Source organism: Pogona vitticeps, chromosome 1, assembly GCF_051106095.1.
Source record: "Pogona vitticeps strain Pit_001003342236 chromosome 1, PviZW2.1, whole genome shotgun sequence".
NCBI lineage: Eukaryota > Metazoa > Chordata > Lepidosauria > Squamata > Agamidae > Pogona > Pogona vitticeps.
In genome coordinates this window covers 49,841,545-49,856,528 of record NC_135783.1, presented here as the reverse complement: position 1 = coordinate 49,856,528, position 14,984 = coordinate 49,841,545, and the positions used below count along the sequence as shown (strand labels likewise).

The 14,984-nt window shown below is 38.3% G+C and overlaps 1 protein-coding gene across 5 annotated transcripts in view; it reads left to right on the top strand.

Annotated features, from left to right (window-relative positions):
* CDC42EP3 (CDC42 effector protein 3) overlaps positions 1–14,984 on the top strand; it is a 37,481-nt gene that overhangs the window by 16,689 nt on the left and 5,808 nt on the right. For 3 of the 5 annotated variants that reach the window (XM_072992397.2, XM_072992401.2, XM_078383073.1), the window contains exon 2: positions 14,500–14,551. The gene's annotated coding sequence lies outside the window, so the exon portion shown is untranslated. Of the gene's footprint in view, positions 1–127; positions 3,426–5,646; positions 14,552–14,984 lie in introns of those variants that run through there. The other 2 variants (XM_072992404.2, XM_078383072.1) reach the window with 2 other exon arrangements.

Genomic DNA, 14,984 nt, shown 5'->3' with positions numbered 1-14,984 from the left:
TTAAAGTGGGTACATGGAGGACAAATATGTGCTACAGGGTTTATTTATTTATTTATTTATTTATTTATTTGATTTTTACCCCGCCCCTCTAGACCATGTCTACTCGGGGCGGGTTATGTGTTTATCAGTTAAATTCATATCCTGCATTTCCTCTATGAGCCAAGATGGAGTGCATGGCTTTGCTTCTGAACCTAACACAAACTTGTGAGGTACATTAAGCTAAAATAGAATGGTCCAAAATCACCTTGTGAGTTTCTTAGTTCAGTAGGAATAGAAGCAGGACCGCCCAGGTCCCAACTCACCACTCTAACCATTATATCACACTGGAATATAATTGCAAGAGAGTTTGTGCACCACTCTGCCTGTTCTCTGAATTGGTTTCGAAGAAAGAATCCTTTCATGGACTGTGGCCATTGTAGTCCATTAGTTTTGCTTTTGTAGGCCCTAGTTCTTAGTTTAATATCTGATGAAATTAATGAGTATCAAACACTTTATTTTTTTTTAAAGGTATGGTTTCTAGAATTAGATATATATGAGAATGTTGGCATAAAGATAAATAGCAATTTCACAGAGGTCACTGGAAGAGCTTTAATTTCAACTCACTTAACCTCAACTAATTTAAAATACATTAAAAGTGTTTAAATCATATGCTTTCACTCAACCTTTATGTAATAGTCTTTACATGTAGCCAGGAGACAAAAATTTGGGAGGAACCTTTTCTTAACTTACCGTAGTAAATTGCCTCAGTTAACCGGCATAAATCTAGTCCTGATACATTCGTTATGGGAATTACATGCCAAATCAATTTGGTGTTTTGTCAGTTGATAGTTGTCTGAGCCTAAAAACCTGCAGTACCTTTTACTCTTTTGTTTTCTTTGGCTCAAGACTAAAGTATAATCTTCTTGCTTTGGGGAGTCTACCAAAATTAGATGTTTTTATCTGTTTGCCATGGAATCCCTGGCCAGACACACCCAAGACTGAATATTTATTTGATTGAAAACACCTTGTTGTCTGTTGGAAAGTAACTACATTTTCAGCAGTAGAAATTATATATTCTTCTGTTTGTGCTGTATTTTTGAAAGGTCTGCACATAAAATAAAATTAGAGTTTAAATGCTGTGAAAATTAGAGAAGAAATACGAAAATGGTTTTTTTTTTCATTAGGTAAGATGCAGAGAATTTCCCCATTCATGTCCAGTATCAATTTGTTAGAAGGTATAGAGAAATTCACATTTGTTAAGACTTCCTTTGTTTGGTGACCAGCAGACAAGATTGGGCTCCATGTCAGAAATGTGCTGAGATTTTTACATTTATTTAGAAGTTAGTCTCTTTGAGTTTCTGATTTACTGTAAAGTAAGTGTATTCGGGACTGTAGTCTACTGGATGACCATCTTGGAAAGGAATGGGCCTTACTTAGTAATCATGTCTAATGGGTCGTCAAGACGAAGTGCCATTTTGGCACTTTGTCCCCATCTCTTATGCAGACTCCTCTTTTATATATAGATTGGGTACAGATGGGTAGACAAGTCCTGTCATCCAAAGAAAGGCAGCCTACAAATGATAGATAGATAGATAGATAGATAGATAGAGAGAGAGAGAGAGAGAGAGAGAGAGAGAGAGAGAGAGAGAGATTTATTACATTTATGGATAGCCGTATCTGTACTTTAATTTTTTATTCTTTTTGACTCTTAGAAAGTTATAGTGATTAAAAGAATGAACTGAAGTAGTCATCCATAGTTGAAATTGGGGCAGGGGGTGTGCTACTGGAGATGAGAGGTGCAGTTATTCTGCCCTTTAAATATATTTGATATGTTCTTACAGAGAGTGAAACTCCTTCTGCCATACATTGTAGTTGCTGGTTTCCAGTTTGTTAAATAAATGCTTTAGCAAACTAGATTCTTGTATGTTAATAGATCAATCACAGAATGTAGTTTTAGATAATGGGGCTAAAAAAGTATTCTATGGCATATTTTTATATACTGTATATAAAATAAAAAATATATATACTGTATATACAATTTTATTTTATATACAGTATACACACACACACACAGACACACACACAGACATATATATATATATATATAAATTTTATTTTTATTTATCATCTAATTTTCCTCACAAAGACCCAATGGTGGCTAGCCATTTACAAAATATATAGTTATGACATGCATAAAATACAGTTGCCACTTTTATAAAACAGTGTACAAGCACTATTAAAACCATGGTGAAGATCATGAAGACAGACCTATAAAAATAATAAAACTTATCAGCAAGGATCAGTGGCTGGATGGACCAAAAATGTTGCTGCCCCTTTGAAATTCTGCGCAAATAACTTCCTTCTCAACAAGCACCTAAATCCAAACCCTGATTGTATGGAGGATAATCAAACTTCAATCAGCTTGGGTGTCACCACCAAAAATGCCCTACTTATGTATCAAAGGCACATGACGCTAATCTGTTCAGTTTTGGATCAAGAGATTCTTTAATCAGTTTAATCCTTTTAAAGTTCTGATAGTCCTTTTCATGTTTTTTAAGCCCGAGAAGCCAGTTGAATGGATGGTATCAGTCACAGATAGGTAGGATTGTACCCACCATAACCAGCTGGAAAGTATTAACACCTCAAAGAGAATGCTGTCTCAGAATGTAGCCCAGTATGCTAGAACTAACAACAATCTGCTGAAAGAATCAGCAGCATTATATCTTTGAGGTGAACATTTGGGCAACCTCCTCTCAGAATTTGGGTTGGAGGCCACTTACATAAAGAGGCCAGAAAGAGGGTACCAGGTTCTATAATATTTGTGTTAACTGTGAATGGACAACTTCAAGACCCCTGCTCTCCATGCCTATGTTTCTTTTATGGTGGTACAGAAATGGGATTTCAGAGTTTCCCAGAATTTCTTCAGGATAAGGAAAGATTCTCCAGGGAAGGGCTCACCACTGGCATCAAATGTAGCACAGTTTTATTATGTCCCCACCCTCCCGAGGATTTTTTTTTTTTTGCATTGCCACTGCAAATGACAATGACAAAAGCCACTGCCATTTTGTTTCTCCACAGTCTCCCTTATCTAGTTTCATGCCTAGTTTCACTCAAGGGTATTGTGGGGAAACAACCACTCCCCAAAAACATGGTTGAGGTTTTTTTTAAAAGTAATGCTACAGAGTGACCTGCTGTTTCTGCAGAAGTAGAAGGAGACTCATTTTCACTCACACTTTAGGAAGGTCAGTTGTAGATAACGGTTTGTCTCTGTTGCAGTTGCTTGTAATATAGTTGTAACACCATCCCTTCCCTTTAAGCTCCATAGCAGACATAAAGGAAGCCACAGGCTTGAGTTTGCAAGAGCTGACGAGGGCTGTGGAGGACCGAATATTCTGGAGATCCCTCGTTCACAGGGTCACCATAAGTCGGAGACAACTTGATGACAGGTAACAACAGCAACAAAGTGAACATGAGGGCGGGCAGTGCTTTGTTCAGCTGTAGGGAGAAAATGGGGCTAGAGCTATGCCATAGTCTGTCCTCCAATTTCCCAGGAATTTTATTTGCTCATGAAAGATGCTTCAGGGTTTTTTTTTTTTTACATCATTCATAGCACCTTTTAGAATTTATTTTGATTATATTTTTGAGCTTACAATAACACTGTAAAGTGTTTCATTTGTTTATTCATCCTGTTACACATTTTGCTATCCTCGGCAGCTTTGTCAGCTGTTCGTGCTTTCTAATTTGAACGAATGATCTCAGAACATCTTCTGCTGGGCTTTGACTGAGGTTTGGGAAACAGGGTGGTGGGGCAGGGGCTGGTGTAGAAATAATTATACATTGAAAGACAAGACCAACACATAATGTATCTCATCCATATTTTAAGTATGGTAAACACAAGAATCCTGAGTATCACTCGTAATAATTTTTCCCAACATTTATTTTCAGAAGGAATTTCTTGTATACCAGCTTGATTAAGGGTGGTTGAAATGTTTATGGGAGAAAGTTTTGGCACAAGACTAGATTCTTTATTTTTAAATCAGAATTCGGAATTGGAGAGTGTTGCAAATAGATGTCACCTTCAAACAGAGGATTGTCATATGTGAATAGACAGAGGGTCATCCTGAAATGGGCAGACAGGAATTCTCTGATGCTTCAAAATGATGCTAAAATGTCAGACTTCAGCTGAAAGTTTTGGTGATGATGAAGGAGCATTACCTGGGGTCAACAGTATTTGTGGCTTCCATACATACTATATGCTGCAGTAAAGCTTTTCCTTGGCATTTTCTTGCTGGTGTCATTTCTGGTGTTTTCTTTAAATTAAATTGGTGCATGAGGAGGGAAAGCAAAAAACAAACAAACCACGAATTATGAATGGATTTGTTGTTTGTTGGGTCACTAGAAGGCCATTTTGGCACTTCGTCCCCCTTTCTACCAGAAACTATGAAATCACAAATCTTCCAGGCATTCAAAGAATAATTTCATGGCCAGAATTCTATCAATGTTTGCAAAGTTTTTTGTAGCCCACCATGGATAACTGCAGTTAATACACATGCCCATGCAACTGACATGTGCCCCAGGACCTCATCAATTAGACTGAGCCAGTTACACAAATCTTACACAGCAGTATTCTGACCAATATATTTTTACTAGACATGAAAGTATACTTCTACAATTAGACTGTGTCATCTGCGCCTTTATGGAATTCATTTATTACTGACTTGTGATTTTTTTTTACTTCAAAATCTGAAATACTAGTGCAGAATAAACATTTAAAATGATTGTTTCATCCCTGAAACTTGTTAAACCTTAAGAAACAAAGTATGAAGTTACTGAAAAGATAAAATTCATTTTTATTTTAACGCCGATTTGTGTTGCAGGGGGGAATTAAGGGAACAATTAGAATGTGGCCTCAAAACCCCTTGAGATGGCACCAAATTGGCTTTAATCTGTGCTTCTCCAAGCTGATCCCAGGCATTATCAGAACATGACTCACATCATCCCCATCTAGAGCTGGGCATCCAGAATGACCTCAGCTAGGGAAGCCTGTGCAGCTATCAGTGGAGGGCAAAAGGGATCAAAGCACTGCAGGATCACTTTGATCCCTGCTTTCCCTCTTTTTGCTATGCCCCGCAGAGCATAGTAGAGGAGGGAAAACAGAGATCAAAGTGATTGTGCAGCTGTGGGAATTAAAATAATAAATTTAGGAAAGTGGGGAGAAGAAGCTCCTCCCTTCTGTCCATTGTTGCCAACATCCATATTCCACATTCCCCTCATGTTTATCGTTGCTGTGGCCCATTCATTACCTGCTGGCCAAACTGGTAGTGAATCTCTACATATTCCATTAAGTGGGTCTTCAGGTGGTAGACACACAAAGTGACTCCTAGACCACACTTGGAGCTTTGTAAAGTACGTCAGAGCTTGCACTATGCTTGTCAGAGTCCTCAAGAGCCCTGGCTCATTTCATGTCATAGTGAGCAAGCAGAATAATGCTTTGTGGAGGAGTCAGATTGTAAACTCAAATAGAATTTAACTTGTATCCCTTCATTTCTGCAGTAAAAGTCCACCAGGAATTGGGTTGGGCACATTTTTACTATGTGTAGTGGCATACTCAAGTGCAGTCTTCTGTCTTGGCTATCTGGGGAACATCACTCTGTGTTTTTATGGCAGGCGAAGCAAAACTGGGCCAAATGTCTGCCCCAGCAAACTGCTGATAAGGAGATGCCCTCTGAACGACCCTGGGAAACTGTTTCTCCATACCATCTTTCAGCTGCATATCACTTTAAAGAATAAACATAATAAATGTTTTCAGAAAACTTTGTGTGCTGATATTCATATATTTCTGTTTTGTTAGTCACTGTATATGAGTTCCGTTCTAGCTTTCATTAAGAGTGTGGAGCAGCTTCATCATATCAGGCCCTTGAAAGAAATCCAACACCTTTTTCTACCTCATGTAAGTTTACTGGCAGCAGTAATTTGGAACTGGGCATTAGCTTCCCGGAGGATCTCTCTGACAGTTTCCATGGCAGTGTGAGGGCACGAACCTTCATTCTGAGCAGAGGTAGTTTATCTGGAAAGTGAAGGGTTTGATAGTTTTTAACTGCTGACATTTGAAAAGATAGCTGTCAAGCTAACACATTTAACTTCCAAAACACCTTGCGCTAAGTAGGTTCTGGTATGTTTTCCAATCCCATAGGAATTTCAGTATACTGAGGCTCAGAAGTAGGGTTAGTGTTGTGGTTATGGTTAGGGGTTGGATTTTATGCACACTTTTTGTATTTCCTAATCCCACAGAGAATTCCAGTGCCCTCTTCCACCATACGCACAAACGGGTTTAATCTGCTAAAAACAAAAGTATGCAACATCTGCTTTTCAGCATCATATGTTACACAAAAATGGCATGTGACTCTTTTGTCTGGGTTTTTCTCAATGCTTTGCATTGCATGGTGTTGGGGGGAAGGACTCCAGGCACAAAGAGCAATACATTTGATGGGACAATTTTGTCTACAGTCTTTTTTTTTATTGTCACATATTAAACCATATCAGGAAAATGTTAGGGGCATTGTTTATAACTGTGCAGTTCATGATGTTGCAGAATGCCTACCTTCTATGTGTTCTTCTGCATGAATTCTGCAAAAGAATGTGAATTTGGAGGACAAAAATGCCCTCTTCTCATATATGGGGGGCATTAAAAGAACCCCATGTGAGCAGAATTCTTCTCAGAGGCCACTCGCTGAAGGAAACAAGGAGCGTTTTCTTTTCATCAATTCCTCTTTTCCTGTAAGTCCCTTCATGGCCCTTGTAAGTGGTCTAGTATGTTGGAGGAGCAGTATCCACAACTGTGTGAGAAGTGGCATGAGCTAAAGGGAAAGGGGAAAGTGGCAAAAAGCTCCACATGGAGCTTACGTTCTTGTGTTTTTTTAGAGGATGCCAGTCTCTTTCATGAATGGAAAGAGTTTCTACACTGAAGGGGCATTCCAGATTAATGTTAGCAACAGTGAATGCTCACTGCCTGTTTTAGTAATGCCACTGTCATCCTGAAAGCCCACTAACAGGTGTTAATATGTGGTTGTCATGCCTCTCAGTCCTATCTTCACTGTCACTACACTTGGTTGTATTTCTGTCCTTACATGATGTGTAACTGTGAGGCCCAGCTATTGTTCTCCATAAGTCTGGGCTTTAATCTTCAAAAGCTCGTACTGAAATAAATTTTGTCTTGAAAGAGGGACACAGTCCTTTTTGGTGTATTTTTCTTTTTATGTGCTGCCCTGAGCTTCTTGGAAGAAGCTTTGCAGACTAAAGCTAAGTAAACTAAATATTATCAATCCCTTGTATTTTTCATATTTTAATAATTGCAAAACAGCTGAAACTTTTTTTTAAAAAAACAATACTTTGGAAAACAAGATCTACTTGTATTATATGATGACACAACAGACAAATTGGGGGAGATATACATAAGTTACATTAACCTTCTTCGGTCAGAACACAATTTTGATTTTGCACTGATTGCTGAACAGACAACTTGTTCGTACACCTTTGCAGAAGACTGCTCATATTATTTTATGCTCAAAATCTGTAGAAGAGGGAAATTGATGAACTCTACCCTGTTTGCAAATGCAATGGATTTATTTATCCATAAGCAAGTGAGTTGACTTTTATTGCGAATCCTTGAAGTTCAAACTAAAAGAAGTCACATGGCAGCTCAGTCTGTCTGAACATTGCCCCACTAACTTCACAAGGCTGTCCATGATTGAAAATAGGAGCTAGAGGGTCCTGTGCCCTCCTGCAAAGAGAAATAATAAATAGTGTTTGGATTGCTTTAAAAAGTCTTTTGCTGGCTTGCAGTTTTCATGAACAATGTTACATGTCCCAATGAACAAATCTCCTGGGTTGTTTTCAAACAAACAAAAAATTCCACCAAAGGTGTGCCAACTTTTACATTACACACAATGCTTTCTTGTAACCATAGGCAGGATCTGAGGCAATGGGACAGAATGCATAGGATCCCTGAAAGAAGTTGAAATGTGAAAGAGGGCTTTGGAAGGGAGTTGGAGCCGTTCTTCCCACGTCTCTCAACCCAGTCAGAGGTGAAAGCTACAGCTAGAACTGCAGAATGTCACAGCCACCTAGGCCAGGGACCTGCCTTTGACACGTTGATAGGAAAATGCCACAGTAGAAAATAAAGCTGACCTTATTACATCATTGCCAACATTGTTTGGTGACGATGAGCATGACTTTAGGAAGTGTTTGGACATGTATGCTTAACTACCAGGCCTGCTTATGTTTTTGAGGAGTAGTGGATATACATTTTGATATTTTTAGCCTTCCTGTGCAAAGATTTCTTTTGGGATGGCCTTATCAAAATCATGAAAATCATTCATGGAATAAACCTATTGAGAGATCTGCCTGGGCACCTTGTAAAATTAGAAGTTACACTGTTGACCACATGGAAACAGCCCTTGGCTGTTAGGGTTATGGCTTTTGTACTTAACGAACTTTAGCTTCCATAAATTACCAAGAACCCCACAGTTAAAGGTGCATAGGGGAGGAGCGTCTTTCTCTTTTAATGGTTCCTGTGGATGGAACTTGCCCCCCTAAGCACTTTTGTGAGTTGTAAGGAATCCTCACAACTCCCATATTGTCGTAGGTCACTTTCCTTCCCACTCCATTGAGAAGGTAATATGGGAACAGCAGGGAGGTGAAAGGGCTGCAGTACCTCCTACCAGTTTGGGGGGCAGTTAACACTATCATTCATCCATTGGGGAGTGATTCTCACTGTCCTGTCGGAGTGGAAGCCCTTTACATATGAAGGTTCCATTCCTATTGGCTATGCTGCCAGGGGGAGTTTTGGAGTTGTAGTCCAAAAAGAAAAAGAAAAAAAAATCCCAGCTCTGGGTAAGATAAGCAGCATGCATAACATTGAGTTTAGAAAAACCACAGATCCATTGCAGAATCATTGCAAAAGCCATATAATAATTCTTCCAACAATAATTTCTAACCTGTAGCAGGAAAGTACATGCACGTGTGAACAAGCTGTTCACTTTTCTCCTGCATCTATAAAACAATGTCCTGGCTGATTCTACTGCCTTTTTATGTCTTGTCTTTTAAGTTTTAGCATGGTTTGAAGGCGCCTTCCTTCTTATGTATGTGTGCCCACACTAGTCATTGCCACACACGGTACTGGGAAATTACTGTATATCTAAACAGAATTAGACAACTCTCCTACAGTATTAGTGTGTCCAATTTGGCTAAAATGTTGCCAGTGACGGCAATGCAAATATTTATAGTGGGTTTAGTTGAGGAACAAATATTGTTGTTGGACTGGTAGGCACCACAAAGCAGTATTTTCCACAAGTAAATCCAGATCGAGTTTGAACTGGTCTAAAAGAATGACACAGAAGTCCTCTGTGGGAGCTCAGCTCTGCCATTTCCAAAAGAAAAACAACAAAAAGTATAGTAAGCTTTACGTGTGTTTTATCATTTCACATCCATAAACCATATTTCAAAATGTATTCGTGAAGGCTTTCACGGCCGGGATATAATGGTTGTTGTGGGTTTTTCGGGCTCCTCTTCAGAGGAGAGCACAGAGTGCTGTCTTCTGAAGATGCTGGCCACAGAGACTGGCGAAACGTTAGGAAGAACAACCTTCAGAACACAGCCAAAGAGCCCCAAAAACCCATAACAACCATCATATTTTAAAATACCCCAAATTATACTAAATTAAGTGTGCACAAATCTCTCTTTACCTTTTGCAAGAGACCATCCCAGTAGTCTACTGATTACTCCTACTCAGAGATTGGTAGAAAGTAGGTCTCGATTTACTTGTAGACCTAAGGGTTATTTAGAATAGATTTGCAACCCTTTTTGATTCGTATTTGTTAACCATTCAATAACAGATAACAGCAACAAAGTAATTCTCTCTCCCTTCCTCCCCCCTCCCCCCCCCTCTCTCTCTCACACACACACACAGAGACATACACACTTTACTTCTCAAAGAAAGCTTGAATTTTTCTTTGAAAGGATTATGAACTGTGCTCAGTTTGGGTATTGGAAACAAAATCCTATGCTCTTTAATGCTAAGTTTATGTCTTTTGCACCAGACTCCCAAGTGGTGGGTCTCAGTCAGAAACATAAAGTAGCTGATGTAGACTTAAAGTTGCCCAAATCCTGCCCTGGCTTATTTACATTCCCTACGTCTTCCTGTTATGTGACTAACATCTGTAGCATCCCTGTTGCTTGGAGTCAATCTTGTGAATTCTTGAAGACAGATTCTTCAATGGACAAACCATTATTAAAAATAATTTATAACTGTGCTCAAAAGGTAGTCCAACTCTACTTGTAATTCCATCTGTTTTGGTGCATGATGCATCCACTGAACAATCATCAAGCTTCCCCTTTCTAAAAACATTCAAAGGCTAGGATCTGGCAAAAATGAATGATTTTTCAGCCTCCTGGATTACATGGAAGGAACTTTACAATGTGCCTAAAAGCTATTTAAGCATAGTTACCTTGAAGCACATCCCACTAAAATTGTTGGAACCTACAAATGTTTAACTTTACTTGGAGCATGCAGTAAATATTTTGAACTGGTCTACTTGAACTTCTGTAGGCTCCCCACCCAAAGTTTTATTTAGCTCTTAGGGTTTTTCCTCTACATGGCCTGCCTTGCCTCTGTGTTTACTATATGTTAAGGTTTTTGCCCTGAGAAAAGGTGTAAGGGGGAGGCATACATTTCAGCAGTCAGATCAGCCGAGTATTTTATGGTCTCTGTAGTTGTCTTCTAAATCTTCTGCTGATACGCAGTTTCAAGCATGGAATCCAAAAACAATTCAGTATTTCAAGTGAAATATTTTTCCTCCCCAGATGCTTTCTTTAATACAATCAGTATGTCCTTCTAATACAATTGGTAGTTCGGATGCTAATTTGTGACTCACTTCTCTGGCTGTTCACATCCTCTTTTGTTCTAAAGATCTGGAATCCACCCAGTGAAAATGAAGTCTTCACTGCGATAACGGATTAAAACATTTCACACCTCTGAATTTGCCACCTTTGATATGTGAAAAAATGCTGTTGCCTGTTGTGCAGTTGACTATTCAGCAAAGTCCAGAGTGCTCGGAATCTTGATCTTGTCCAAGACAAATCGGCTTTAAAATAAACATGAATTTTATCTTTTCAGTAACAACATACTTTGTTTCTTAAGGTTTAACCAGTTTCAGGGATGAAACAGACAGACAGAATCATGGGATCTTTCATAGCATACACTTGTCCTGTCATTACATCTTAGAAAACGAGAATGATCAGTTAGAATATTGCAGGAACATAGTCTTCAAAATCGATTCATACTCCTCAGGTTTGGTTTCCCAATCTGAAGTGAAATAAAGAGGGTTGTGTGGTCTGAGTGTGGTCTGTGTATGCATCTCTAAAACTTGTAGAATTGTGGTTTTTTTTCCCATTAGAAACTAAACAATTGCATGATATTGGAGTACAGCAAAACAAACATTAGTATTTTGCTGTCTGATCTGATATGTAGAAGTAGTTTCCCACTGAATGAAATGAGCCTTTCTCCTGGGAGAGTGTGCATATGAGTGACCCTTGCTGTGCAAATCTGTGCAAATTTACTTAGAAATAAATCTTATTGTAGTCATTGAGGCTTGCCCACTACTAAGGGTTTCTCTGGACGCTAGCCATAGAACTCGTTTCCCATTGTACACCATGTATATATGGCACATTATTGATCTATACCCAACATTCTGTCTTCTGCCATGTTGGCCTTTACATACCTTCTGTCCATTCCTGGTAGTAAAAAAACAATAAGAAAGCCAATTTCAAAGAGAAGGTTATGTTGGTCTGTTTCAGCACATAAAACAAAAATAAAAACAAAAGAGTTGTGACACTAAATTGAAGATTTAGAAGATCTTTTTTACAAAATAATTTGCAACTCACACTGAAATAAATGTCTCAGTCTTTAAAGTGACACAACTCTTTTGATTTTGTTTTTACTATGTACAGTATTAAATGAAATCTGATCCAACCACTCTCTGATGTTGTGAGTGAAATAATTCCATTCAATAATTCTGAAATGTTGCCCTTTCAGGATACCCTGTATGTGCTACCCCAGCTGGCTGCTCCTCTCTGCTTACAGCCAGTCCAGGCAGCATTATTACTTCCATAGTGCATCAGCCATTGAAGCTCATGAAGGGGGTAGAACTTGCAAAGCCACTCTTTAAACATCTTACCTTGAAAACCCTACTAGGCTTATTATAAGTTGGCTCCAACTTGACAACGCATAACACAGAGACACAACATGCACACACATAGAGCTTCTAAGTCGCTATACAATATTCAAATTTCAAGTTTGTTTGTTTGTTTATCTACTGTCCCCCTAGCAAATCACTACTCTGGGTGGTGTAGACCAAGAAAAGAAACATGTGAAATTACTGTCAGACACTGGACCATCCCCCAAATGCACTGCAACCTGCTAAAATGGTTACTCATCATTTCTGGAGCTACTCAAGGGATGCGGGCTGGAGTCTCAGCATATGGTGACACTTTCCAAAGAGTTAACAGTGCATCAAACATGTCAGCGTGTCTTGTGGCACCTTGAATATTAACAAAGTTTATTATAGTATGAGAATTTGTGAACTGTAGCCCAATGTATTAGATGTTAATGTCATATAAACATAGACTGAGTAGGTGGATGCCTCACTCCAAAAATGGGGGAAAGGACCTCCCCGCCATACAAGCTGTTATGCTATATATTTACTGTTTATGGTGGGTTCACTTACACCCTAACAGAACCAGGAGATAAAAAGTATCACAGCTGTAACCGGAAGAATAAGAACCAGCGACATTTTAGCGTGGGCTGAATAATGAAATGCATATATTTTTTAAAGATCTAAATAGCTTTAAAAAAACAACAACCCTGTCAAGATTCCTTTTTCCTTCTGTATTTGCAATTTTTATATTTTTTGGAATGTGTGAAGAATGAAAGATTTTCTTGGTGATGAAAAAAGCCATATCATAGTCCTGATATTCTTTGCCTTCCTTTGTTCAGTAAACATATTGGCCACAGTTTCCTCCAGCTTTGAAGATGGTCACTTGAGGCTTCGTTATAATTCTGATGACATTACCTTCTTCTTCCACTCTAAAGCTAAATCAAAATCTAACATACTCTGCGCTATATTTTTGGAGCTTTTTAAATAATTCTTTCAATTTGATTTGATTTAATCCTGATACAGTCAGGAACTGGGACTTAGACTGTTGCACATCCCCACATCTAACCTAGTGTATGGTTTTGTTGTAAAAATACAGGTTGAGCTACTGTAACAGTTGTTGAGATTTTATTCATTCCTCATATTTTGGGAAGACTCAGACTGCAGGAATATAGCCTAAAATGAGTTGATTGAAAGAAAGGAAAAATATGCAGGTTGGCACAAGCAGTGTAATCTACTGTTCTGCTTTATTCTACAGTGCAGAGTAAAATCAAAATATACGTCTCAGACTGACCTGTTTCAGAATTAAAGAATTAAATTAAACTTTTGAATGGATTGTGAGCTAACCGTGTTTTTAAAATTATTGTACTTTGTTTTTTTTAAAAGAATGTAATTTAAGCACTTTCAAAAATTAGAATGAGAGATAATTAATCATAGTTGATTATGTACTATAGTGCTTGTTCTGAACCTTAGTGCTGAGGACCATTGTTTGGGTTGTGCTTCTGTGTCTGATGCTGTTTGCAGTCAAATGTTTGTTTTATTTTGATATTATGTTATAAAAAACCACTAAGTGCCATATGAATTCTTCCAGCAAACCTGCTTGTTTTCTTTTCAAAATTTGAAGAGTTGCAATACCTTATCTTCTGTTGTGGCCTCAGGAGAAGAGAGAAATTGCCTTTTAAAAACAGAATACACATAATGATAAAATAAAATAGTAAAATAACATTGACCACATTAGTCTCTTATGGCAAAACCAAGAGAGGCTCATAGCACTGGAAAGGCCATCAAATTTTGTTCCAAATAACCTTTCTTGGATTACCACACAGTCCATCAGATCCATGAAATACATTAGACATGAATTAAAAAGCATCCTCCTCTTGCAACACAAGGCTATGATTGAATCAGAATTAAAATACCCTTCGGAGGAGAGACCACAATATGTGATATCAGTTGAACTAAACTGAGGTATGAATTGTATGAATTCACAGTAACTAAAGAGACTCCATGGGAAGATCTTTTTAATACAGTTCAGCTACATGACTGGCCTATTGTCTAGAATTTGTTTGTGGGGGTGGGATTTTTCACCCATAGTTGATTACATTGAACTAAGGTATGAATTCACCATTCCTGCAATAATCCAACAAAGAGAAAACCTTTTAAATACAATTAACTGTGGCATGTGATGTCAGGGCCGTTGCTTTGGCATTCACTGATGGGATAATTTCAAATTAGCCAATGGCTGGAGAGGTCAGGGGAGTGGCTAGGGTATAAAAAGGAGATTTTTCTCACTGACATTCTTCTCCTGTTCCAGAGACTACAGGCTGCTATCCCTACAGAATCTTCTGCTGGATTACGAATTGAAGGTAAGATTTTGCCTCAGAATATCTTTGCTATTCCTGAAATGAAACAAATAGAATATAATACAGTACCTATCTAATACCTGTAGCAAATTGACTTAGTTGTTAGTATCTCAAGCCTGCAGCGTCTTCTTTAAATTAAGCTAGATTTTTTTTAAAAAAGCTGTGTCAGTTTTTTAAACTATTCCATTACATTGTTTCTGTTATGTCCTTTAAAAAAAAAAAGGAGTGGTAAGAGGCATTATGGCTGGAATCCTGTTGGCATTCACATAAGATATGTGTAAAAAGCTGTGGCTAATTGCAGCTCATTGACAAAGTGGCAGGGTAGATCTCATTGGCAGAATCACGCATGTGACCAAGATGCAGCCTAGCACCTTGCCAGTTAGCAGAACAGTAGCTTAGACAAAGACCAATAAGCTTATACAAAGCTTACGATTCT